At 46.4% G+C, this 20,726-nt stretch overlaps 38 non-coding genes and 5 pseudogenes across 38 annotated transcripts; all 43 read right to left on the reverse strand.

Annotated features, from left to right (window-relative positions):
* Positions 1 to 300: 300 nt before the first annotated feature.
* LOC148795543 (5S ribosomal RNA) lies at positions 301 to 419 on the reverse strand. The gene has a single exon (XR_016074648.1). It is a non-coding gene; the product is annotated as a 5S ribosomal RNA (ribosomal RNA).
* A 355-nt stretch (positions 420 to 774) lies between these two features.
* LOC148795544 (5S ribosomal RNA) lies at positions 775 to 893 on the reverse strand. Its single transcript, XR_016070472.1, has one exon. It is a non-coding gene; the product is annotated as a 5S ribosomal RNA (ribosomal RNA).
* A 355-nt stretch (positions 894 to 1,248) lies between these two features.
* On the reverse strand, positions 1,249 to 1,367 carry LOC148795545 (5S ribosomal RNA; annotated as a pseudogene).
* A 353-nt stretch (positions 1,368 to 1,720) lies between these two features.
* Positions 1,721 to 1,839, reverse strand: LOC148795546 (5S ribosomal RNA). Its single transcript, XR_016073477.1, has one exon. It is a non-coding gene; the product is annotated as a 5S ribosomal RNA (ribosomal RNA).
* A 355-nt stretch (positions 1,840 to 2,194) lies between these two features.
* Positions 2,195 to 2,313, reverse strand: LOC148795547 (5S ribosomal RNA). Its single transcript, XR_016075747.1, has one exon. It is a non-coding gene; the product is annotated as a 5S ribosomal RNA (ribosomal RNA).
* A 354-nt stretch (positions 2,314 to 2,667) lies between these two features.
* Positions 2,668 to 2,786, reverse strand: LOC148795548 (5S ribosomal RNA). Its single transcript, XR_016072822.1, has one exon. It is a non-coding gene; the product is annotated as a 5S ribosomal RNA (ribosomal RNA).
* A 355-nt stretch (positions 2,787 to 3,141) lies between these two features.
* On the reverse strand, positions 3,142 to 3,260 carry LOC148795549 (5S ribosomal RNA). The gene has a single exon (XR_016069957.1). It is a non-coding gene; the product is annotated as a 5S ribosomal RNA (ribosomal RNA).
* Positions 3,261 to 3,613: 353 nt separating this feature from the next.
* On the reverse strand, positions 3,614 to 3,732 carry LOC148795550 (5S ribosomal RNA). The gene has a single exon (XR_016074649.1). It is a non-coding gene; the product is annotated as a 5S ribosomal RNA (ribosomal RNA).
* Positions 3,733 to 4,087: 355 nt separating this feature from the next.
* Positions 4,088 to 4,206, reverse strand: LOC148795551 (5S ribosomal RNA). Its single transcript, XR_016069958.1, has one exon. It is a non-coding gene; the product is annotated as a 5S ribosomal RNA (ribosomal RNA).
* A 353-nt stretch (positions 4,207 to 4,559) lies between these two features.
* Positions 4,560 to 4,678, reverse strand: LOC148795552 (5S ribosomal RNA). Its single transcript, XR_016069824.1, has one exon. It is a non-coding gene; the product is annotated as a 5S ribosomal RNA (ribosomal RNA).
* Positions 4,679 to 5,033: 355 nt separating this feature from the next.
* LOC148795553 (5S ribosomal RNA) lies at positions 5,034 to 5,152 on the reverse strand. Its single transcript, XR_016069743.1, has one exon. It is a non-coding gene; the product is annotated as a 5S ribosomal RNA (ribosomal RNA).
* A 354-nt stretch (positions 5,153 to 5,506) lies between these two features.
* On the reverse strand, positions 5,507 to 5,625 carry LOC148795554 (5S ribosomal RNA). The gene has a single exon (XR_016073160.1). It is a non-coding gene; the product is annotated as a 5S ribosomal RNA (ribosomal RNA).
* Positions 5,626 to 5,980: 355 nt separating this feature from the next.
* On the reverse strand, positions 5,981 to 6,099 carry LOC148795555 (5S ribosomal RNA). The gene has a single exon (XR_016073406.1). It is a non-coding gene; the product is annotated as a 5S ribosomal RNA (ribosomal RNA).
* A 353-nt stretch (positions 6,100 to 6,452) lies between these two features.
* Positions 6,453 to 6,571, reverse strand: LOC148795556 (5S ribosomal RNA). The gene has a single exon (XR_016074650.1). It is a non-coding gene; the product is annotated as a 5S ribosomal RNA (ribosomal RNA).
* Positions 6,572 to 6,926: 355 nt separating this feature from the next.
* Positions 6,927 to 7,045, reverse strand: LOC148795557 (5S ribosomal RNA). The gene has a single exon (XR_016068759.1). It is a non-coding gene; the product is annotated as a 5S ribosomal RNA (ribosomal RNA).
* A 355-nt stretch (positions 7,046 to 7,400) lies between these two features.
* On the reverse strand, positions 7,401 to 7,519 carry LOC148795558 (5S ribosomal RNA). The gene has a single exon (XR_016072649.1). It is a non-coding gene; the product is annotated as a 5S ribosomal RNA (ribosomal RNA).
* A 353-nt stretch (positions 7,520 to 7,872) lies between these two features.
* LOC148795559 (5S ribosomal RNA) lies at positions 7,873 to 7,991 on the reverse strand. The gene has a single exon (XR_016074651.1). It is a non-coding gene; the product is annotated as a 5S ribosomal RNA (ribosomal RNA).
* A 355-nt stretch (positions 7,992 to 8,346) lies between these two features.
* LOC148795560 (5S ribosomal RNA) lies at positions 8,347 to 8,465 on the reverse strand. Its single transcript, XR_016070716.1, has one exon. It is a non-coding gene; the product is annotated as a 5S ribosomal RNA (ribosomal RNA).
* Positions 8,466 to 8,819: 354 nt separating this feature from the next.
* Positions 8,820 to 8,938, reverse strand: LOC148795561 (5S ribosomal RNA). Its single transcript, XR_016072246.1, has one exon. It is a non-coding gene; the product is annotated as a 5S ribosomal RNA (ribosomal RNA).
* Positions 8,939 to 9,294: 356 nt separating this feature from the next.
* LOC148795562 (5S ribosomal RNA) lies at positions 9,295 to 9,413 on the reverse strand. Its single transcript, XR_016073720.1, has one exon. It is a non-coding gene; the product is annotated as a 5S ribosomal RNA (ribosomal RNA).
* Positions 9,414 to 9,768: 355 nt separating this feature from the next.
* LOC148795563 (5S ribosomal RNA) lies at positions 9,769 to 9,887 on the reverse strand (annotated as a pseudogene).
* Positions 9,888 to 10,240: 353 nt separating this feature from the next.
* On the reverse strand, positions 10,241 to 10,359 carry LOC148795564 (5S ribosomal RNA). Its single transcript, XR_016072237.1, has one exon. It is a non-coding gene; the product is annotated as a 5S ribosomal RNA (ribosomal RNA).
* A 355-nt stretch (positions 10,360 to 10,714) lies between these two features.
* On the reverse strand, positions 10,715 to 10,833 carry LOC148795565 (5S ribosomal RNA). The gene has a single exon (XR_016075748.1). It is a non-coding gene; the product is annotated as a 5S ribosomal RNA (ribosomal RNA).
* Positions 10,834 to 11,187: 354 nt separating this feature from the next.
* LOC148795566 (5S ribosomal RNA) lies at positions 11,188 to 11,306 on the reverse strand. The gene has a single exon (XR_016072921.1). It is a non-coding gene; the product is annotated as a 5S ribosomal RNA (ribosomal RNA).
* A 355-nt stretch (positions 11,307 to 11,661) lies between these two features.
* Positions 11,662 to 11,780, reverse strand: LOC148795567 (5S ribosomal RNA). The gene has a single exon (XR_016069959.1). It is a non-coding gene; the product is annotated as a 5S ribosomal RNA (ribosomal RNA).
* Positions 11,781 to 12,133: 353 nt separating this feature from the next.
* LOC148795568 (5S ribosomal RNA) lies at positions 12,134 to 12,252 on the reverse strand. The gene has a single exon (XR_016074653.1). It is a non-coding gene; the product is annotated as a 5S ribosomal RNA (ribosomal RNA).
* Positions 12,253 to 12,607: 355 nt separating this feature from the next.
* LOC148795569 (5S ribosomal RNA) lies at positions 12,608 to 12,726 on the reverse strand (annotated as a pseudogene).
* A 353-nt stretch (positions 12,727 to 13,079) lies between these two features.
* On the reverse strand, positions 13,080 to 13,198 carry LOC148795570 (5S ribosomal RNA). Its single transcript, XR_016072238.1, has one exon. It is a non-coding gene; the product is annotated as a 5S ribosomal RNA (ribosomal RNA).
* A 355-nt stretch (positions 13,199 to 13,553) lies between these two features.
* Positions 13,554 to 13,672, reverse strand: LOC148795571 (5S ribosomal RNA). The gene has a single exon (XR_016073799.1). It is a non-coding gene; the product is annotated as a 5S ribosomal RNA (ribosomal RNA).
* A 355-nt stretch (positions 13,673 to 14,027) lies between these two features.
* LOC148795572 (5S ribosomal RNA) lies at positions 14,028 to 14,146 on the reverse strand (annotated as a pseudogene).
* Positions 14,147 to 14,500: 354 nt separating this feature from the next.
* On the reverse strand, positions 14,501 to 14,619 carry LOC148795573 (5S ribosomal RNA). Its single transcript, XR_016072570.1, has one exon. It is a non-coding gene; the product is annotated as a 5S ribosomal RNA (ribosomal RNA).
* A 355-nt stretch (positions 14,620 to 14,974) lies between these two features.
* LOC148795574 (5S ribosomal RNA) lies at positions 14,975 to 15,093 on the reverse strand. Its single transcript, XR_016073800.1, has one exon. It is a non-coding gene; the product is annotated as a 5S ribosomal RNA (ribosomal RNA).
* Positions 15,094 to 15,447: 354 nt separating this feature from the next.
* On the reverse strand, positions 15,448 to 15,566 carry LOC148795575 (5S ribosomal RNA). Its single transcript, XR_016072922.1, has one exon. It is a non-coding gene; the product is annotated as a 5S ribosomal RNA (ribosomal RNA).
* Positions 15,567 to 15,921: 355 nt separating this feature from the next.
* LOC148795576 (5S ribosomal RNA) lies at positions 15,922 to 16,040 on the reverse strand. The gene has a single exon (XR_016069960.1). It is a non-coding gene; the product is annotated as a 5S ribosomal RNA (ribosomal RNA).
* Positions 16,041 to 16,393: 353 nt separating this feature from the next.
* Positions 16,394 to 16,512, reverse strand: LOC148795577 (5S ribosomal RNA). The gene has a single exon (XR_016075197.1). It is a non-coding gene; the product is annotated as a 5S ribosomal RNA (ribosomal RNA).
* A 355-nt stretch (positions 16,513 to 16,867) lies between these two features.
* On the reverse strand, positions 16,868 to 16,986 carry LOC148795578 (5S ribosomal RNA). The gene has a single exon (XR_016069744.1). It is a non-coding gene; the product is annotated as a 5S ribosomal RNA (ribosomal RNA).
* A 354-nt stretch (positions 16,987 to 17,340) lies between these two features.
* On the reverse strand, positions 17,341 to 17,459 carry LOC148795579 (5S ribosomal RNA). Its single transcript, XR_016072923.1, has one exon. It is a non-coding gene; the product is annotated as a 5S ribosomal RNA (ribosomal RNA).
* A 504-nt stretch (positions 17,460 to 17,963) lies between these two features.
* On the reverse strand, positions 17,964 to 18,082 carry LOC148795580 (5S ribosomal RNA). Its single transcript, XR_016072723.1, has one exon. It is a non-coding gene; the product is annotated as a 5S ribosomal RNA (ribosomal RNA).
* Positions 18,083 to 18,436: 354 nt separating this feature from the next.
* LOC148795581 (5S ribosomal RNA) lies at positions 18,437 to 18,555 on the reverse strand. The gene has a single exon (XR_016072214.1). It is a non-coding gene; the product is annotated as a 5S ribosomal RNA (ribosomal RNA).
* A 354-nt stretch (positions 18,556 to 18,909) lies between these two features.
* On the reverse strand, positions 18,910 to 19,028 carry LOC148795582 (5S ribosomal RNA). The gene has a single exon (XR_016072225.1). It is a non-coding gene; the product is annotated as a 5S ribosomal RNA (ribosomal RNA).
* Positions 19,029 to 19,384: 356 nt separating this feature from the next.
* On the reverse strand, positions 19,385 to 19,503 carry LOC148795583 (5S ribosomal RNA). The gene has a single exon (XR_016073317.1). It is a non-coding gene; the product is annotated as a 5S ribosomal RNA (ribosomal RNA).
* Positions 19,504 to 19,858: 355 nt separating this feature from the next.
* LOC148795584 (5S ribosomal RNA) lies at positions 19,859 to 19,977 on the reverse strand (annotated as a pseudogene).
* A 353-nt stretch (positions 19,978 to 20,330) lies between these two features.
* On the reverse strand, positions 20,331 to 20,449 carry LOC148795585 (5S ribosomal RNA). The gene has a single exon (XR_016075751.1). It is a non-coding gene; the product is annotated as a 5S ribosomal RNA (ribosomal RNA).
* Positions 20,450 to 20,726: the final 277 nt, after the last annotated feature.

The following is a 20,726-nucleotide window of genomic DNA, read 5'->3' on the forward strand; positions in this document are numbered from 1 at the left end:
ATTGTTTTAGATTTGAAAAAAATGTGTATGCAGCCTTCTTCCCTTGGTAACCGTGCACAAGCTCCTACGTGAGCGGAGTGTTTGCTTTTCAGATCTGCCGCCCCTCCGGATAGATGCAATACTATCGTGGGGCCCACAATGCATGACGAATGCCGAAAGCCCGGTTCTTGCATCGTGGCCATTCAGTAATGACGATCGTGCCGCAAATGGTCCGAGTATCCGACGCATTGTTTCCAGTATCTCCCAGAAACAACAAATGGAATTTCCAAATACAAATCAAAATAAAATATTAATAAAATTGGGGTGCAACACGAGGACTTCCCAGGAGGTCACCCATCCTATTACTACTCTCGCCCAAGCACGCTTAACTTCGGAGTTCTGATGGGATCCAGTGCATTAGTGCTGGTATGATCGCACCCGTTTAATTCATGCTCGCTTAGATCTTTATGCACTATCTTGCTCCCCTCCATTAATTGTTTTATACTTGAAAAAACTGTGTATGCAGCCTTCCTCCCTTGGTAACCGTGCACAAGCTCCTACGTGAGCAGAGTGTTTGCTTTTCAGATCTGCCGCACCCCCGGATAGATGCAATACTATCGCGGGGCCCACAATGCACGACGAATGCCAAAAGCCCGGTTTTTGCACGGTTCCCATTCAGTAATGACGATCGTGCCGCAAATGGTCCGAGTATCCGGCGCGTTGTTTGAGTTTGTCTCGCCGAAACGACAAATGGAATTTGCAAATACGATATCGAAATAAAATATTAATAAAATTGGGGTGAAACACAAGGACTTCCCAGGAGGTCACCCATCCTAGGACTACTCCCGCCCATGCACACTTAACTTCGGAGTTCTGATGGGATCCGGTGCTTTAGTGCTGGTATGATCGCACCCGTTTAATTCATGCTCGCTTAGATCTTTATGCACTATCTTGCTCCCCTCCATTAATTGTTTTAGACTTGAAAAAACTGTGTATGCAGCCTTCCTCCCTTGGTAACCGTGCACAAGCTCCTACGTGAGCAGAGTGTTTGCTTTTCAGATCTGCCGCACCCCCGGATAGATGCAATACTATCGCGGGGCCCACAATGCACGACGAATGCCAAAAGCCCGGTTTTTGAACGGTTCCCATTCAGTAATGACGATCGTGCCGCAAATGGTCCGAGTATCCGGCGCGTTGTTTGAGTTTGTCTCGCCGAAACGACAAATGGAATTTGCAAATACGATATCGAAATAAAATATTAATAAAATTGGGGTGAAACACAAGGACTTCCCAGGAGGTCACCCATCCTAATACTACTCTCGCCCAAGCACACTTAACTTCGGAGTTCTGATGAGATCCGGTGCATTAGTGCTGGTATGATAGCACCCGTTTAATTCATGCTCGCTTAGATCTTTATGACCTATCTTGCTCCCTTCCATTAATTGTTTTAGATTTGAAAAAAATGTGTATGCAGCCTCTTTCCCTTGGTAACCGTGCACAAGCTCCTACGTGAGCGGAGTGTTTGTTTTTCAGATCTGCCGCACCTCCGGATAGATGCAATACTATCGCGGGGCCCACAATGCATGACGAATGCCGAAAGCCCGGTTCTAGCATCGTGGCCATTCAGTAATGACGATCGTGCCGCAAATGGTCCGAGTATCCGACGCATTGTTTCCAGTATCTCCCAGAAACAACAAATGGAATTTGCAAATATAAATCAAAATAAAATATTAATAAAATTGGTGTGCAACACGAGGACTTCCCAGGAGGTCACCCATCCTAGTACTACTCTCGCCCGAGCACGCTTAACTTCAGAGTTCTGATGGGATCCGGTGCATTAGTGCTGGTATGATCGCACCCGTTTAATTCATGCTCGCTTAGATCTTTATGCACTATCTTGCTCCCCTCCATTAATTGTTTTAGACTTGAAAAAACTGTGTATGCAGCCTTCCTCCCTTGGTAACCGTGCACAAGCTTTTACGTGAGCAGAGTGTTTGCTTTTTAGATCTGCCGCACCCCCGGATAGATGCAATACTATCGCGGGGCCCACAATGCACGACGAATGCCAAAAGCCCGGTTTTCGCACGGTTCTCATTCAGTAATGACGATTGTGCCGAAAATGGTCCGAGTATCCGGCGCGTTGTTTGCGTTTGTCTCGCCGAAACGACAAATGGAATTTGCAAATACGATATCGAAATAAAATATTAATAAAATTGGGGTGCAACACGAGGACTTCCCAGGAGGTCACCCATCCTAGGACTACTCCCGCCCAAGAACACTTAACTTCGGAGTTCTGATGGGATCCGGTGCATTAGTGCTGGTATGATCGCACCCGTTTAATTCATGCTCGCTTAGATCTTTATGCACTATCTTGCTCCCCTCCATTAATTGTTTTAGACTTGAAAAAACTGTGTATGCAGCCTTCCTCCCTTGGTAACCGTGCACAAGCTCGTACGTGAGCAGAGTGTTTGCATTTCAGATCTGCCGCACCCCCGGATAGATGCAATACTATCGCGGGGCCCACAATGCACGACGAATGCCAAAAGCCCGGTTTTTGCACGGTTCCCATTCAGTAATGACGATCGTGCCGCCAATGGTCCGAGTATCCGACGCATTGTTTCCAGTTGTCTCCCAGAAACAACAAATGGAATTTGCAAATACAAATCAAAATAAAATATTAATAAAATTGGGGTGCAACACGAGGACTTCCCAGGTGGTCACCCATCCTAGTACTACTCTCGCCCAAGAACGCTTAACTTCGGAGTTCTGATGGGATCCGGTGCATTAGTGCTGGTATGATCACACCCGTTTAATTCATGCTCGCTTAGATCTTTATGCACTATCTTGCTCCCCTCCATTAATTGTTTTAGACTTGAAAAAACTGTGTATGCAGCCTTCCTCCCTTGGTAACCGTGCACAAGCTCTTACGTGAGCAGAGTGTTTGCTTTTTAGAACTGCCGCACCCCCGGATAGATGCAATACTATCGCGGGGCCCACAATGCACGACGAATGCCAAAAGCCCGGTTTTTGCACGGTTCCCATTCAGTAATGACGATCGTGCCGCAAATGGTCCGAGTATCCGGCGCGTTGTTTGAGTTTGTCTCGCCGAAACGACAAATGGAATTTGCAAATACGATATCGAAATAAAATATTAATAAAATTGGGGTGCAACACAAGGACTTCCCAGGAGGTCACACATCCTAATACTACTCTCGCCCAAGCACACTTAACTTCGGAGTTCTGATGGGATCCGGTGCATTAGTGCTGGTATGATCGCACCCATTTAATTCATGCTCGCTTAGATCTTTATGACCTATCTTGCTCCCTTCCATTAATTGTTTTAGATTTGAAAAAAATGTGTATGCAGCCTTCTTCCCTTGGTAACCGTGCACAAGCTCCTACGTGAGCGGAGTGTTTGCTTTTCAGATCTGCCGCCCCTCCGGATAGATGCAATACTATCGTGGGGCCCACAATGCATGACGAATGCCGAAAGCCCGGTTCTTGCATCGTGGCCATTCAGTAATGACGATCGTGCCGCAAATGGTCCGAGTATCCGACGCATTGTTTCCAGTATCTCCCAGAAACAACAAATGGAATTTCCAAATACAAATCAAAATAAAATATTAATAAAATTGGGGTGCAACACGAGGACTTCCCAGGAGGTCACCCATCCTATTACTACTCTCGCCCAAGCACGCTTAACTTCGGAGTTCTGATGGGATCCAGTGCATTAGTGCTGGTATGATCGCACCCGTTTAATTCATGCTCGCTTAGATCTTTATGCACTATCTTGCTCCCCTCCATTAATTGTTTTATACTTGAAAAAACTGTGTATGCAGCCTTCCTCCCTTGGTAACCGTGCACAAGCTCCTACGTGAGCAGAGTGTTTGCTTTTCAGATCTGCCGCACCCCCGGATAGATGCAATACTATCGCGGGGCCCACAATGCACGACGAATGCCAAAAGCCCGGTTTTTGCACGGTTCCCATTCAGTAATGACGATCGTGCCGCAAATGGTCCGAGTATCCGGCGCGTTGTTTGAGTTTGTCTCGCCGAAACGACAAATGGAATTTGCAAATACGATATCGAAATAAAATATTAATAAAATTGGGGTGCAACACAAGGACTTCCCAGGAGGTCACACATCCTAATACTACTCTCGCCCAAGCACACTTAACTTCGGAGTTCTGATGGGATCCGGTGCATTAGTGCTGGTATGATCGCACCCATTTAATTCATGCTCGCTTAGATCTTTATGACCTATCTTGCTCCCTTCCATTAATTGTTTTAGATTTGAAAAAAATGTGTATGCAGCCTTCTTCCCATGGTAACCGTGCACAAGCTCCTACGTGAGCGGAGTGTTTGCTTTTCAGATCTTCCGCACCTCCGGATAGATGCAATACTATCGTGGGGCCCACAATGCATGACGAATGCCGAAAGCCCGGTTCTTGCATCGTGGCCATTCAGTAATGACGATCGTGCCGCAAATGGTCCGAGTATCCGACGCATTGTTTCCAGTATATCCCAGAAACAACAAATGGAATTTCCAAATACAAATCAAAATAAAATATTAATAAAATTGGGGTGCAACACGAGGACTTCCCAGGAGGTCACCCATCCTATTACTACTCTCGCCCAAGCACGCTTAACTTCGGAGTTCTGATGGGATCCAGTGCATTAGTGCTGGTATAATCGCACCAGTTTAATTCATGCTCGCTTAGATCTTTATGCACTATCTTGCTCCCCTCCATTAATTGTTTTAGACTTGAAAAAACTGTGTATGCAGCCTTCCTCCCTTGGTAACCGTGCACAAGCTCCTACGTGAGCAGAGTGTTTGCTTTTCAGATCTGCCGCACCCCCTGATAGATGCAATAATATCGCGGGGCCCACAATGCACGATGAATGCCAAAAGCCCGGTTTTTGCACGGTTCCCATTCAGTAATGACTATCGTGCCGCAAATGGTCCGAGTATCCGGCACGTTGTTTGCGTTTGTCTCGCCGAAACGACAAATGGAATTTGCAAATACGATATCGAAATAAAATATTAATAAAATTGGGGTGCAACACGAGGACTTCCCAGGAGGTCACCCATCCTAGTAATAGTCTCGCCCAAGCACGCTTAACTTCGGAGTTCTGATGGGATCCTGTGCATTAGTGCTGGTATGATCGCACCCGTTTAATTCATGCTCGCTTAGATCTTTATGCACTATCTTGCTCCCCTCCATTAATTGTTTTAGATTTGAAAAAACTGTGTATGCAGCCTTCCTCCCTTGGTAACCGTGCACAAGCTCGTACGTGAGCAGAGTGTTTGCATTTCAGATCTGCCGCACCCCCGGATAGATGCAATACTATCGCGGGGCCCACAATGCATGACGAATGCCGAAAGCCCGGTTCTTGCATCGTTGCCATTCAGTAATGACGATCGTGCCGCAAATGGTCCGAGTATCCGACGAATTGTTTCCAGTTGTCTCCCAGAAACAACAAATGGAATTTGCAAATACAAATCAAAATAAAATATTAATAAAATTGGGGTGCAACACGAGGACTTCCCAAGAGGTCACCCATCCTAGTACTACTCTCGCCCAAGAACGCTTAACTTCGGAGTTCTGATGGGATCCGGTGCATTAGTGCTGGTATGATCACACCCGTTTAATTCATGCTCGCTTAGATCTTTATGCACTATCTTGCTCCCCTCCATTAATTGTTTTAGACTTGAAAAAACTGTGTATGCAGCCTTCCTCCCTTGGTAACCGTGCACAAGCTCTTACGTGAGCAGAGTGTTTGCTTTTTAGATCTGCCGCACCCCCGGATAGATGCAATACTATCGCGGGGCCCACAATGCACGACGAATGCCAAAAGCCCGGTTTTTGCACGGTTCCCATTCAGTAATGACGATCGTGCCGCAAATGGTCCGAGTATCCGGCGCGTTGTTTGAGTTTGTCTCGCCGAAACGACAAATGGAATTTGCAAATACGATATCGAAATAAAATATTAATAAAATTGGGGTGCAACACAAGGACTTCCCAGGAGGTCACCCATCCTAATACTACTCTCGCCCAAGCACACTTAACTTCGGAGTTCTGATGGGATCCGGTGCATTAGTGCTGGTATGATCGCACCCGTTTAATTCATGCTCGCTTAGATCTTTATGACCTATCTTGCTCCCTTCCATTAATTGTTTTAGATTTGAAAAAAATGTGTATGCAGCCTTCTTCCCTTGGTAACCGTGCACAAGCTCCTACGTGAGCGGAGTGTTTGCTTTTCAGATCTGCCGCACCTCCGGATAGATGCAATACTATCGTGGGGCCCACAATGCATGACGAATGCCGAAAGCCCGGTTCTTGCATCGTGGCCATTCAGTAATGACGATCGTGCCGCAAATGGTCCGAGTATCCGACGCATTGTTTCCAGTATCTCCCAGAAACAACAAATGGAATTTCCAAATACAAATCAAAATAAAATATTAATAAAATTGGGGTGCAACACGAGGACTTCCCAGGAGGTCACCCATCCTATTACTACTCTCGCCCAAGCACGCTTAACTTCGGAGTTCTGATGGGATCCAGTGCATTAGTGCTGGTATGATCGCACCCGTTTAATTCATGCTCGCTTAGATCTTTATGCACTATCTTGCTCCCCTCCATTAATTGTTTTAGACTTGAAAAAACTGTGTATGCAGCCTTCCTCCCTTGGTAACCGTGCACAAGCTCCTACGTGAGCAGAGTGTTTGCTTTTCAGATCTGCCGCACCCCCTGATAGATGCAATAATATCGCGGGGCCCACAATGCACGATGAATGCCAAAAGCCCGGTTTTTGCACGGTTCCCATTCAGTAATGACAATCGTGCCGCAAATGGTCCGAGTATCTGGCACGTTGTTTGCGTTTGTCTCGCCGAAACGACAAATGGAATTTGCAAATACGATATCGAAATAAAATATTAATAAAATTGGGGTGCAACACGAGGACTTCCCAGGAGGTCACCCATCCTAGTACTACTCTCGCCCAAGCACGCTTAAATTCGGAGTTCTGATGGGATCCTGTGCATTAGTGCTGGTATGATCGCACCCGTTTAATTCATGCTCGCTTAGATCTTTATGCACTATCTTGCTCCCCTCCATTAATTGTTTTAGATTTGAAAAAACTGTGTATGCAGCCTTCCTCCCTTGGTAACCGTGCACAAGCTCGTACGTGTGCAGAGTGTTTGCATTTCAGATCTGCCGCACCCCCGGATAGATGCAATACTATCGCGGGGCCCACAATGCACGACGAATGCCAAAAGCCCGGTTTTTGCACGGTTCCCATTCAGTAATGACAATCGTGCCGCAAATGGTCCGAGTATCCGGCACGTTGTTTGCGTTTGTCTCACCGAAACGACAAATGGAATTTGCAAATACGATATCGAAATAAAATATTAATAAAATTGGGGTGCAACACGAGGACTTCCCCGGAGGTCACCCATCCTAGTACTACTCTCGCCCAAACACACTTAACTTCGGAGTTCTGATGGGATCCGGTGCATTTGTGATGGTATGATCGCACCCGTTTAATTCATGCTCGCTTAGATCTTTGTGAACTATCTTGCTCCCTTCCATTAATTGTTTTAGATTTGAAAAAAATGTGTATGCAGCCTTCTTCCCTTGGTAACCGTGCACAAGCTCCTACGTGAGCGGAGTGTTTGCTTTTCAGATCTGCCGCACCTCCGGATAGATGCAATACTATCGTGGGGCCCACAATGCATGACGAATGCCGAAAGCCCGGTTCTTGCATCGTGGCCATTCAGTAATGACGATCGTGCCGCAAATGGTCCGAGTATCCGACGCATTGTTTCCAGTATCTCCCAGAAACAACAAATGGAATTTCCAAATACAAATCAAAATAAAATATTAATAAAATTGGGGTGCAACACGAGGACTTCCCAGGAGGTCACCCATCCTATTACTACTCTCGCCCAAGCACGCTTAACTTCGGAGTTCTGATGGGATCCAGTGCATTAGTGCTGGTATGATCGCACCCGTTTAATTCATGCTCGCTTAGATCTTTATGCACTATCTTGCTCCCCTCCATTAATTGTTTTAGACTTGAAAAAACTGTGTATGCAGCCTTCCTCCCTTGGTAACCGTGCACAAGCTCCTACGTGAGCAGAGTGTTTGCTTTTCAGATCTGCCGCACCCCCTGATAGATGCAATAATATCGCGGGGCCCACAATGCACGATGAATGCCAAAAGCCCGGTTTTTGCACGGTTCCCATTCAGTAATGACAATCGTGCCGCAAATGGTCCGAGTATCCGGCACGTTGTTTGCGTTTGTCTCGCCGAAACGACAAATGGAATTTGCAAATACGATATCGAAATAAAATATTAATAAAATTGGGGTGCAACACGAGGACTTCCCAGGAGGTCACCCATCCTAGTACTACTTTCGCCCAAGCACGCTTAAGTTCGGAGTTCTGATGGGATCCTGTGCATTAGTGCTGGTATGATCGCACCCGTTTAATTCATGCTCGCTTAGATCTTTATGCACTATCTTGCTCCCCTCCATTAATTGTTTTAGATTTGAAAAAACTGTGTATGCAGCCTTCCTCCCTTGGTAACCGTGCACAAGCTCCTACGTGAGCAAAGTGTTTGTATTTCAGATCTGCCGCACCCCCGGATAGATGCAATACTATCGCGGGGCCCACAATGCATGACGAATGCCGAAAGCCCGGTTCTTGCATCGTTGCCATTCAGTAATGACGATCGTGCCGCAAATGGTCCGAGTATCCGACGCATTGTTTCCAGTTGTCTCCCAGAAACAACAAATGGAATTTGCAAATACAAATCAAAATAAAATATTAATAAAATTGGGGTGCAACACGAGGACTTCCCAGGAGGTCACCCATCCTAGTACTACTCTCGCCCAAGCACGCTTAACTTCAGAGTTCTGATGGGATCCGGTGCATTAGTGCTGGTATGACCGCACCCGTTTAATTCATGCTCGCTTAGATCTTTATGCACTATCTTGCTCCCCTCCATTAATTGTTTTAGACTTGAAAAAAACTGTGTATGCAGCCTTCCTCCCTTGGTAACCGTGCACAAGCTCTTATGTGAGCAGAGTGTTTGCTTTTTAGATCTGCCGCACCCCCGGATAGATGCAAAACTATCGCGGGGCCCACAATGCACGACGAATGCCAAAAGCCCGGTTTTTTCACGGTTCCCATTCAGTAATGACAATCGTGCCGCAAATGGTCCGAGTATCCGGCGCGTTGTTTGCGTTTGTCTCGCCGAAACGACAAATGGAATTTGCAAATACGATATCGAAATAAAATATTAATAAAATTGGGGTGCAACACGAGGACTTCCCAGAAGGTCACCCATCCTAGGACTACTCCCGCCCATGCACACTTAACTTCGGAGTTCTGATGGGATCCGGTGCTTTAGTGCTGGTATGATCGCACCCGTTTAATTCATGCTCGCTTAGATCTTTATGCACTATCTTGCTCCCCTCCATTAATTGTTTTAGACTTGAAAAAACTGTGTATGCAGCCTTCCTCCCTTGGTAACCGTGCACAAGCTCCTACGTGAGCAGAGTGTTTGCTTTTCAGATCTGCCGCACCCCCGGATAGATGCAATACTATCGCGGGGCCCACAATGCACGACGAATGCCAAAAGCCCGGTTTTTGAACGGTTCCCATTCAGTAATGACGATCGTGCCGCAAATGGTCCGAGTATCCGGCGCGTTGTTTGAGTTTGTCTCGCCGAAACGACAAATGGAATTTGCAAATACGATATCGAAATAAAATATTAATAAAATTGGGGTGAAACACAAGGACTTCCCAGGAGGTCACCCATCCTAATACTACTCTCGCCCAAGCACACTTAACTTCGGAGTTCGGATGAGATCCGGTGCATTAGTGCTGGTATGATAGCACCCGTTTAATTCATGCTCGCTTAGATCTTTATGACCTATCTTGCTCCCTTCCATTAATTGTTTTAGATTTGAAAAAAATGTGTATGCAGCCTCTTTCCCTTGGTAACCGTGCACAAGCTCCTACGTGAGCGGAGTGTTTGTTTTTCAGATCTGCCGCACCTCCGGATAGATGCAATACTATCGCGGGGCCCACAATGCATGACGAATGCCGAAAGCCCGGTTCTAGCATCGTGGCCATTCAGTAATGACGATCGTGCCGCAAATGGTCCGAGTATCCGACGCATTGTTTCCAGTATCTCCCAGAAACAACAAATGGAATTTGCAAATATAAATCAAAATAAAATATTAATAAAATTGGAGTGCAACACGAGGACTTCCCAGGAGGTCACCCATCCTAGTACTACTCTCGCCCGAGCACGCTTAACTTCAGAGTTCTGATGGGATCCGGTGCATTAGTGCTGGTATGATCGCACCCGTTTAATTCATGCTCGCTTAGATCTTTATGCACTATCTTGCTCCCCTCCATTAATTGTTTTAGACTTGAAAAAACTGTGTATGCAGCCTTCCTCCCTTGGTAACCGTGCACAAGCTTTTACGTGAGCAGAGTGTTTGCTTTTTAGATCTGCCGCACCCCCGGATAGATGCAATACTATCGCGGGGCCCACAATGCACGACGAATGCCAAAAGCCCGGTTTTTGCACGGTTCTCATTCAGTAATGACGATTGTGCCGAAAATGGTCCGAGTATCCGGCGCGTTGTTTGCGTTTGTCTCGCCGAAACGACAAATGGAATTTGCAAATACGATATCGAAATAAAATATTAATAAAATTGGGGTGCAACACGAGGACTTCCCAGGAGGTCACCCATCCTAGGACTACTCCCGCCCAAGAACACTTAACTTCGGAGTTCTGATGGGATCCGGTGCATTAGTGCTGGTATGATCGCACCCGTTTAATTCATGCTCGCTTAGATCTTTATGCACTATCTTGCTCCCCTCCATTAATTGTTTTAGACTTGAAAAAACTGTGTATGCAGCCTTCCTCCCATGGTAACCGTGCACAAGCTCGTACGTGAGCAGAGTGTTTGCATTTCAGATCTGCCGCACCCCCGGATAGATGCAATACTATCGCGGGGCCCACAATGCACGACGAATGCCAAAAGCCCGGTTTTTGCACGGTTCCCATTCAGTAATGACGATCGTGCCGCCAATGGTCCGAGTATCCGACGCATTGTTTCCAGTTGTCTCCCAGAAACAACAAATGGAATTTGCAAATACAAATCAAAATAAAATATTAATAAAATTGGGGTGCAACACGAGGACTTCCCAGGAGGTCACCCATCCTAGTACTACTCTCGCCCAAGAACGCTTAACTTCGGAGTTCTGATGGGATCCGGTGCATTAGTGCTGGTATGATCACACCCGTTTAATTCATGCTCGCTTAGATCTTTATGCACTATCTTGCTCCCCTCCATTAATTGTTTTAGACTTGAAAAAACTGTGTATGCAGCCTTCCTCCCTTGGTAACCGTGCACAAGCTCTTACGTGAGCAGAGTGTTTGCTTTTTAGAACTGCCGCACCCCCGGATAGATGCTATACTATCGCGGGGCCCACAATGCACGACGAATGCCAAAAGCCCGGTTTTTGCACGGTTCCCATTCAGTAATGACGATCGTGCCGCAAATGGTCCGAGTATCCGGCGCGTTGTTTGAGTTTGTCTCGCCGAAACGACAAATGGAATTTGCAAATACGATATCGAAAAAAAATATTAATAAAATTGGGGTGCAACACAAGGACTTCCCAGGAGGTCACACATCCTAATACTACTCTCGCCCAAGCACACTTAACTTCGGAGTTCTGATGGGATCCGGTGCATTAGTGCTGGTATGATCGCACCCATTTAATTCATGCTCGCTTAGATCTTTATGACCTATCTTGCTCCCTTCCATTAATTGTTTTAGATTTGAAAAAAATGTGTATGCAGCCTTCTTCCCTTGGTAACCGTGCACAAGCTCCTACGTGAGCGGAGTGTTTGCTTTTCAGATCTGCCGCCCCTCCGGATAGATGCAATACTATCGTGGGGCCCACAATGCATGACGAATGCCGAAAGCCCGGTTCTTGCATCGTGGCCATTCAGTAATGACGATCGTGCCGCAAATGGTCCGAGTATCCGACGCATTGTTTCCAGTATCTCCCAGAAACAACAAATGGAATTTCCAAATACAAATCAAAATAAAATATTAATAAAATTGGGGTGCAACACGAGGACTTCCCAGGAGGTCACCCATCCTATTACTACTCTCGCCCAAGCACGCTTAACTTCGGAGTTCTGATGGGATCCAGTGCATTAGTGCTGGTATGATCGCACCCGTTTAATTCATGCTCGCTTAGATCTTTATGCACTATCTTGCTCCCCTCCATTAATTGTTTTATACTTGAAAAAACTGTGTATGCAGCCTTCCTCACTTGGTAACCGTGCACAAGCTCCTACGTGAGCAGAGTGTTTGCTTTTCAGATCTGCCGCACCCCCGGATAGATGCAATACTATCGCGGGGCCCACAATGCACGACGAATGCCAAAAGCCCGGTTTTTGCACGGTTCCCATTCAGTAATGACGATCGTGCCGCAAATGGTCCGAGTATCCGGCGCGTTGTTTGAGTTTGTCTCGCCGAAACGACAAATGGAATTTGCAAATACGATATCGAAATAAAATATTAATAAAATTGGGGTGAAACACAAGGACTTCCCAGGAGGTCACCCATCCTAATACTACTCTCGCCCAAGCACACTTAACTTCGGAGTTCTGATGAGATCCGGTGCATTAGTGCTGGTATGATAGCACCCGTTTAATTCATGCTCGCTTAGATCTTTATGACCTATCTTGCTCCCTTCCATTAATTGTTTTAGATTTGAAAAAAATGTGTATGCAGCCTCTTTCCCTTGGTAACCGTGCACAAGCTCCTACGTGAGCGGAGTGTTTGTTTTTCAGATCTGCCGCACCTCCGGATAGATGCAATACTATCGCGGGGCCCACAATGCATGACGAATGCCGAAAGCCCGGTTCTAGCATCGTGGCCATTCAGTAATGACGATCGTGCCGCAAATGGTCCGAGTATCCGACGCATTGTTTCCAGTATCTCCCAGAAACAACAAATGGAATTTGCAAATATAAATCAAAATAAAATATTAATAAAATTGGAGTGCAACACGAGGACTTCCCAGGAGGTCACCCATCCTAGTACTACTCTCGCCCGAGCACGCTTAACTTCAGAGTTCTGATGGGATCCGGTGCATTAGTGCTGGTATGATCGCACCCGTTTAATTCATGCTCGCTTAGATCTTTATGCACTATCTTGCTCCCCTCCATTAATTGTTTTAGACTTGAAAAAACTGTGTATGCAGCCTTCCTCCCTTGGTAACCGTGCACAAGCTTTTACGTGAGCAGAGTGTTTGCTTTTTAGATCTGCCGCACCCCCGGATAGATGCAATACTATCGCGGGGCCCACAATGCACGACGAATGCCAAAAGCCCGGTTTTTGCACGGTTCTCATTCAGTAATGACGATTGTGCCGCAAATGGTCCGAGTATCCGGCGCGTTGTTTGCGTTTGTCTCGCCGAAACGACAAATGGAATTTGCAAATACGATATCGAAATAAAATATTAATAAAATTGGGGTGCAACACGAGGACTTCCCAGGAGGTCACCCATCCTAGGACTACTCCCGCCCATGCACACTTAACTTCGGAGTTCTGATGGGATCCGGTGCATTAGTGCTGGTATGATCGCACCCGTTTAATTCATGCTCGCTTAGATCTTTATGCACTATCTTGCTCCCCTCCATTAATTGTTTTAGACTTGAAAAAACTGTGTATGCAGCCTTCCTCCCTTGGTAACCGTGCACAAGCTCCTATGTGAGCAGAGTGTTTGCTTTTCAGATCTGCCGCACCCCCGGATAGATGCAATACTATCGCGGGGCCCACAATGCACGACGAATGCCAAAAGCCCGGTTTTTGCACGGTTCCCATTCAGTAATGACGATCGTTTCGCAAATGGTTCGAGTATCCGGCGCGTTGTTTGAGTTTGTCTCGCCGACACGACAAATGGAATTTGCAAATACGATATCGAAATAAAATATTAATAAAATTGGGGTGAAACACAAGGACTTCCCAGGAGGTCACCCATCCTAATACTACTCTCGCCCAAGCACACTTAACTTCGGAGTTCTGATGAGATCCGGTGCATTAGTGCTGGTATGATAGCACCCGTTTAATTCATGCTCGCTTAGATCTTTATGCACTATCTTGCTCCCCTCCATTAATTGTTTTAGATTTGAAAAAACTGTGTATGCAGCCTTCCTCCCTTGGTAACCGTGCACAAGCTCCTACGTGAGCAGAGTGTTTGCTTTTCAGATCTGCCGCACCTCCGGATAGATGCAATACTATCGCGGGGCCCACAATGCACGACGAATGCCGAAAGCCCGGTTCTTGCATCGTTGCCATTCAGTAATGACGATCGTGCCGCAAATGGTCCGAGTATCCGACGCATTGTTTCCAGTTGTCTCCCAGAAACAACAAATGGAATTTGCAAATACAAATCAAAATAAAATATTAATAAAATTGGGGTGCAACACGAGGACTTCCCAGGAGGTCACCCTTCCAAGTACTACTCTCGCCCAAGCACGCTTAACTTCGGAGTTCTGATGAGATCCGGTGCATTAGTGCTGGTATGATCGCACCCGTTTAATTCATGCTCGCTTAGATCTTTGTGCACTATCTTGCTCCCCTCCATTAATTGTTTTAGACTTGAAAAAACTGTGTATGCAGCCTTCCTCCCTTGGTAACCGTGCACAAGCTCCTACGTGAGCAGAGTGTTTGCTTTTCAGATCTGTCGCACCCCCGGATAGATGCAATACTATCGCGGGGCCCACAATGCACGACGAATGCCAAAAGCCCGGTTTTTGCACGGTTCTCATTCAGTAATGACGATCGTGCCGCAAATGGTCCGAGTATCCGGCGCGTTGTTTGCGTTTGTCTCGCCGAAACGACAAATGGAATTTGCAAATACGATATCAAAATAAAATATTAATAAAATTGGGGTGCAACACGAGGACTTCCCAGGAGGTCACCCATCCTAGGACTACTCCCGCCCATGCACACTTAACTTCGGAGTTCTGATGGGATCCGGTGCATTAGTGCTGGTATGATCGCACCCGTTTAATTCATGCTCGCTTAGATCTTTATGCACTATCTTGCTCCCCTCCATTAATTGTTTTAGACTTGAAAAAACTGTGTATGCAGCCTTCCTCCCTTGGTAACCGTGCACAAGCTCGTACGTGAGCAGAGTGTTTGCATTTCAGATCTGCCGCACCGCCGGATAGATGCAATACTATCGCGGGGCCCACAATGCACGACGAATGCCAAAAGCCCGGTTTTTGCACGGTTCCCATTCAGTAATGACGATCGTGCCGCCAATGGTCCGAGTATCCGACGCATTGTTTCCAGTTGTCTCCCAGAAACAACAAATGGAATTTGCAAATACAAATCAAAATAAAATATTAATAAAATTGGGGTGCAACACGAGGACTTCCCAGGAGGTCACCCATCCTAGTACTACTCTCGCCCAAGAACGCTTAACTTCGGAGTTCTGATGGGATCCGGTGCATTAGTGCTGGTATGATCACACCCGTTTAATTCATGCTCGCTTAGATCTTTATGCACTATCTTGCTCCCCTCCATTAATTGTTTTAGACTTGAAAAAACTGTGTATGCAGCCTTCCTCCCTTGGTAACCGTGCACAAGCTCTTACGTGAGCAGAGTGTTTGCTTTTTAGAACTGCCGCACCCCCGGATAGATGCAATACTATCGCGGGGCTCACAATGCACGACGAATGCCAAAAGCCCGGTTTTTGCACGGTTCCCATTCAGTAAAGACGATCGTGCCGCAAATGGTCCGAGTATCCGGCGCGTTGTTTGAGTTTGTCTCGCCGAAACGACAAATGGAATTTGCAAATACGATATCGAAATAAAATATTAATAAAATTGGGGTGCAACACAAGGACTTCCCAGGAGGTCACACATCCTAATACTACTCTCGCCCAAGCACACTTAACTTCGGAGTTCTGATGGGATCCGGTGCATTAGTGCTGGTATGATCGCACCCATTTAATTCATGCTCGCTTAGATCTTTATGACCTATCTTGCTCCCTTCCATTAATTGTTTTAGATTTGAAAAAAATGTGTATGCAGCCTTCTTCCCTTGGTAACCGTGCACAAGCTCCTACGTGAGCGGAGTGTTTGCTTTTCAGATCTGCCGCCCCTCCGGATAGATGCAATACTATCGTGGGGCCCACAATGCATGACGAATGCCGAAAGCCCGGTTCTTGCATCGTGGCCATTCAGTAATGACGATCGTGCCGCAAATGGTCCGAGTATCCGACGCATTGTTTCCAGTATCTCCCAGAAACAACAAATGGAATTTCCAAATACAAATCAAAATAAAATATTAATAAAATTGGGGTGCAACACGAGGACTTCCCAGGAGGTCACCCATTCCATTACTACTCTCGCCCAAGCACGCTTAACTTCGGAGTTCTGATGGGATCCAGTGCATTAGTGCTGGTATGATCGCACCCGTTTAATTCATGCTCGCTTAGATCTTTATGCACTATCTTGCTCCCCTCCATTAATTGTTTTAGACTTGAAAAAACTGTGTATGCAGCCTTCCTCCCTTGGTAACCGTGCACAAGCTCCTACGTGAGCAGAGTGTTTGCTTTTCAGATCTGCCGCACCCCCTGATAGATGCAATAATATCGCGGGGCCCACAATGCACGATGAATGCCAAAAGCCCGGTTTTTGCACGGTTCCCATTCAGTAATGACTATCGTGCCGCAAATGGTCCGAGTATCCGGCACGTTGTTTGCGTTTGTCTCGCCGAAACGACAAATGGAATTTGCAAATACGATATCGAAATAAAATATTAATAAAATTGGGGTGCAACACGAGGACTTCCCAGGAGGTCACCCATCCTAGTAATAGTCTCGCCCAAGCACGCTTAACTTCGGAGTTCTGATGGGATCCTGTGCATTAGTGCTGGTATGATCGCACCCGTTTAATTCATGCTCGCTTAGATCTTTATGCACTATCTTGCTCCCCTCCATTAATTGTTTTAGATTTGAAAAAACTGTGTATGCAGCCTTCCTCCCTTGGTAACCGTGCACAAGCTCGTACGTGAGCAGAGTGTTTGCATTTCAAATCTGCCGCACCCCCGGATAGATGCAATACTATCGCGGGGCCCACAATGCATGACGAATGCCGAAAGCCCGGATCTTGCATCGTTGCCATTCAGTAATGACGATCGTGCCGCAAATGGTCCGAGTATCCGACGCATTGTTTCCAGTTGTCTCCCAGAAACAACAAATGGAATTTGCAAATACAAATCAAAATGAAATATTAATAAAATTGGGGTGCAACACGAGGACTTCCCAGGAGGTCACCCATCCTAGTACTACTCTCGCCCAAGAACGCTTAACTTCGGAGTTCTGATGGGATCCGGTGCATTAGTGCTGGTATGATCACACCCGTTTAATTCATGCTCGCTTAGATCTTTATGCACTATCTTGCTCCCCTCCATTAATTGTTTTAGACTTGAAAAAACTGTGTATGCAGCCTTCCTCCCTTGGTAACCGTGCACAAGCTCTTACGTGAGCAGAGTGTTTGCCTTTTAGATCTGCCGCACCCCCGGATAGATGCAATACTATCGCGGGGCCCACAATGCACGATGAATGCCAAAAGCCCGGTTTTTGCACGGTTCCCATTCAGTAATGACAATCGTGCCGCAAATGGTCCGAGTATCCGGCACGTTGTTTGCGTTTGTCTCGCCGAAACGACAAATGGAATTTGCAAATACGATATCGAAATAAAATATTAATAAAATTTGGGGTGCAACACGAGGACTTTTCCCATTCAGTAATGACAATCGTGCCGCAAATGGTCCGAGTATCCGGCACGTTGTTTGCGTTTGTCTCGCCGAAACGACAAATGGAATTTGCAAATACGATATCGAAATAAAATATTAATAAAATTTGGGGTGCAACACGAGGACTTCCCAGGAGGTCACCCATCCTAGTACTACTCTCGCCCAAGCACGCTTAACTTCGGAGTTCTGATGGGATCCTGTGCATTAGTGCTGGTATGATCGCACCCGTTTAATTCATGCTCGCTTAGATCTTTATGCACTATCTTGCTCCCCTCCATTAATTGTTTTAGATTTGAAAAAACTGTGTATGCAGCCTTCCTCCCTTGGTAACCGTGCACAAGCTCCTACGTGAGCAGAGTGTTTGCATTTCAGATCTGCCGCACCCCCGGATAGATGCAATACTATCGCGGGGCCCACAATGCATGACGAATGCCGAAAGCCCGGTTCTTGCATCGTTGCCATTCAGTAATGACGATTGTGCCGCAAATGGTCCGAGTATCCGACGCATTGTTTCCAGTTGTCTCCCAGTAACAACAAATGGAATTTGCAAATACAAATCAAAATAAAATATTAATAAAATTGGGGTGCAACACGAGGACTTCCCAGGAGGTCACCCATCCTAGTACTACTCTCGCCCAAGCACGCTTAACTTCGGAGTTCTGATGGGATCCGGTGCATTAGTGCTGGTATGATCGCACCCGTTTAATTCATGCTCGCTTAGATCTTTATGCACTATCTTGCTCCCCTCCATTAATTGTTTTAGATTTGAAAAAACTGTGTATGCAGCCTTCCTCCCTTGGTAACCGTGCACAAGCTCCTACGTGAGCAAAGTGTTTGTATTTCAGATCTGCCGCACCCCCGGATAGATGCAATACTATCGCGGGGCCCACAATGCATGACGAATGCCGAAAGCCCGGTTCTTGCATCGTTGCCATTCAGTAATGACGATCGTGCCGCAAATGGTCCGAGTATCCGACGCATTGTTTCCAGTTGTCTCCCAGAAACAACAAATGGAATTTGCAAATACAAATCAAAATAAAATATTAATAAAATTGGGGTGCAACACGAGGACTTCCCAGGAGGTCACCCATCCTAGTACTACTCTCGCCCAAGCACGCTTAACTTCGGAGTTCTGATGGGATCCGGTGCATTAGTGCTGGTATGATCGCACCCGTTTAATTCATGCTCGCTTAGATCTTTATGCACTATCTTGCTCCCCTCCATTAATTGTTTTAGACTTGAAAAAAACTGTGTATGCAGCCTTCCTCCCTTGGTAACCGTGCACAAGCTCTTATGTGAGCAGAGTGTTTGCTTTTTAGATCTGCCGCACCCCCGGATAGATGCAAAACTATCGCGGGGCCCACAATGCACGACGAATGCCAAAAGCCCGGTTTTTTCACGGTTCCCATTCAGTAATGACAATCGTGCCGCAAATGGTCCGAGTATCCGGCGCGTTGTTTGCGTTTGTCTCGCCGAAACGACAAATGGAATTTGCAAATACGATATCGAAATAAAATATTAATAAAATTGGGGTGCAACACGAGGACTTCCCAGGAGGTCACCCATCCTAGGACTACTCCCGCCCATGCACACTTAACTTCGGAGTTCTGATGGGATCCGGTGCTTTAGTGCTGGTATGATCGCACCCGTTTAATTCATGCTCGCTTAGATCTTTATGCACTATCTTGCTCCCCTCCATTAATTGTTTTAGACTTGAAAAAACTGTGTATGCAGCCTTCCTCCCTTGGTAACCGTGCACAAGCTCCTACGTGAGCAGAGTGTTTGCTTTTCAGATCTGCCGCACCCCCGGATAGATGCAATACTATCGCGGGGCCCACAATGCACGACGAATGCCAAAAGCCCGGTTTTTGCACGGTTCCCATTCAGTAATGACGATCGTGCCGCAAATGGTCCGAGTATCCGGCGCGTTGTTTGAGTTTGTCTCGCCGAAACGACAAATGGAATTTGCAAATACGATATCGAAATAAAATATTAATAAAATTGGGGTGAAACACAAGGACTTCCCAGGAGGTCACCCATCCTAATACTACTCTCGCCCAAGCACACTTAACTTCGGAGTTCTGATGAGATCCGGTGCATTAGTGCTGGTATGATAGCACCCGTTTAATTCATGCTCGCTTAGATCTTTATGACCTATCTTGCTCCCTTCCATTAATTGTTTTAGATTTGAAAAAAATGTGTATGCAGCCTCTTTCCCTTGGTAACCGTGCACAAGCTCCTACGTGAGCGGAGTGTTTGTTTTTCAGATCTGCCGCACCTCCGGATAGATGCAATACTATCGCGGGGCCCACAATGCATGACGAATGCCGAAAGCCCGGTTCTAGCATCGTGGCCATTCAGTAATGACGATCGTGCCGCAAATGGTCCGAGTATCCGACGCATTGTTTCCAGTATCTCCCAGAAACAACAAATGGAATTTGCAAATATAAATCAAAATAAAATATTAATAAAATTGGAGTGCAACACGAGGACTTCCCAGGAGGTCACCCATCCTAGTACTACTCTCGCCCGAGCACGCTTAACTTCAGAGTTCTGATGGGATCCAGTGCATTAGTGCTGATATGATCGCACCCGTTTAATTCATGCTCGCTTAGATCTTTATGCACTATCTTGCTCCCCTCCATTAATTGTTTTAGACTTGAAAAAACTGTGTATGCAGCCTTCCTCCCTTGGTAACCGTGCACAAGCTTTTACGTGAGCAGAGTGTTTGCTTTTTAGATCTGCCGCACCCCCGGATAGATGCAATACTATCGCGGGGCCCACAATGCACGACGAATGCCAAAAGCCCGGTTTTTGCACGGTTCTCATTCAGTAATGACGATTGTGCCGCAAATGGTCCGAGTATCCGGC

The sequence above is a fragment of the Nelumbo nucifera genome, chromosome 4 (assembly GCF_055504915.1).
Source record: "Nelumbo nucifera cultivar China Antique chromosome 4, China Antique-T2T, whole genome shotgun sequence".
Lineage (NCBI taxonomy): Eukaryota > Viridiplantae > Streptophyta > Magnoliopsida > Proteales > Nelumbonaceae > Nelumbo > Nelumbo nucifera.